The sequence below is a fragment of the Saccoglossus kowalevskii genome, chromosome 11, assembly GCF_978046115.1.
Source record: "Saccoglossus kowalevskii chromosome 11, keSacKowa6.1, whole genome shotgun sequence".
Classification (NCBI taxonomy): domain Eukaryota; kingdom Metazoa; phylum Hemichordata; class Enteropneusta; family Harrimaniidae; genus Saccoglossus; species Saccoglossus kowalevskii.
This window is the reverse complement of record NC_140651.1, coordinates 16,312,566-16,314,575: the sequence shown is the minus strand read 5'-3', so window position 1 is coordinate 16,314,575 and position 2,010 is coordinate 16,312,566.

Below are 2,010 nucleotides of genomic sequence, written 5' to 3'. Positions count from 1 at the left end.
CAGCAACAATGATTTTCGTGCTAAACATCACTTATTACATAAAATAGCAAGACATGAACGAATTGCCAACTTGTTTGAAATAATCAAGATTAATTTAAACAATACTTTTCAATTGTCCCTATGGCTAATGATGGGAAAACTTGATAAATGTAGTTCAGAAGTTCTTTACTAAGCAAAACATGACTAATTTAAGGTTTAGATTAAGGTTAGTGGGTACGCGCAATGCTAAACCATGCATGGATGTTCGATTACATGATGGACGAGATGAAAATCGGATACTTAATGTCAAAAGACGAGCAGATGAACGAAGTTAATTCACAGAAAAGCAATGAATTTATCTAGACGATGAAATGAAATGTTCATTACCGACATCATAAATAATATTATTGTACCATATGTCTTACTTACGACTTCCTATCTAAACAGTAGTTATATTCGATACGTACTCACAAGTAATGTGAACATAATGGTGACTTGCTGCACGTGAAACGGTTAAGCCTTCTGGCAAGTCAATTGTAGTGTATATGTTATAGTTTGACGAGAAGGATGTACACATCTAAACAGTAGTCATATTTGACACGTACTCACAAGTAATGTGAACATAAAAGTGTCTTGCTGCACGTGGAACGGTTAGGTCTTCTGGCAAGTCAGTTGTAGTGTACATATTATTGTTTCAAGTGAAGAGTGTACATACAGTTGGAATAAATGAATGACTTGAAGGTATGTTTTTATTACCAACTCTACTACATATCTCGTAACAGCGTGTAATCCAGTAGCATTACCTAAAAGAAACGCTGGTATATATATGCAGTTTTGAGAAACTCTTTAATTTATTCACGAGTCATTAGCATAGAATCTTGTTTTGCAATAAAAGTAAAATCACGCATTGCACAATTATCTTGTCTACGAGGCTTGTATGATTACTCTGACAATGAAATGGATGTTTTCATAACTGCGGAGTTAATTGGCACACGGTACTTTACTGTTGCGTCAATGACAAATACATCTATTATACTTTACTGTAACGCCTCAGTTGAACAATTATGGCATTTAATCAATGAGAATAAATGCACCATGAGCCAATCTAACATGATTTCGTCGGCAATCCTGAGGTATGACTGATAAATATGATTGTTCCATCGGGACTAACCTGTACTGTAATTTGCGTGTGATTAAGATACTACGAGAAGCTGACGAAAACATATAATAGCACATCAATCAATAAAGCAGAATTTTTACAATCTGTGGCCACTTAAATCAACTATACTATTGTAAATGTTTCTACAGTGGACAGCTGATGTCTGAGTCGAGAAGTAGTTCTTGTCAATGTGTACAGGTTGGGGGATGTATTCATTGAACATGTCGAAATAATGACTGGAATTATAATCAACATATTTGTAATGCAATAACTAATAGAACGGGCATATTACAATTATGGAAATGTAATATACACAGTATCTTCAATCCAAAAGTATATATGAAAATACAATAACACACCAGAGATTACATTTGTGGACTGATGAACCAATTCTAAGCCGCTGAAGCTTTTTTTCATACAAACCTCTAAAAAAGATGGCAGGTGTTTTTCTTTAAATACACAGGACAAAATATTGTTGGCAACACGGCAGCTCATACAAAGTAATGGGACAAGCATCAACATTTTGTGTTGATCTCAAAAGGTACAAAAGAATGATCAATTACTTCCAAAAACTACATGTCAAGAGAAACATATTATGTAAAGGATTACCAACTAAACTTGAAAAGTATGACAAAAATCAATCACCTAGAAATACAGAAAAGTTGGCAAGTGGGGTTAAAGGTCGCCATCACAGGTGTAAAACACTTGTTTTTATTAAGTACAATAGTTTAAAATGGATAACAAAGTTTTGTGGGCCTTTGTTTCGCCAGGGGTAATGACGTGTTCCATGAAGACTGATCACACAATATTTTGCGATCGCTTTACATATTTTACAAAGTTGAACATAAATAATGTATAATTTGACAACAAAG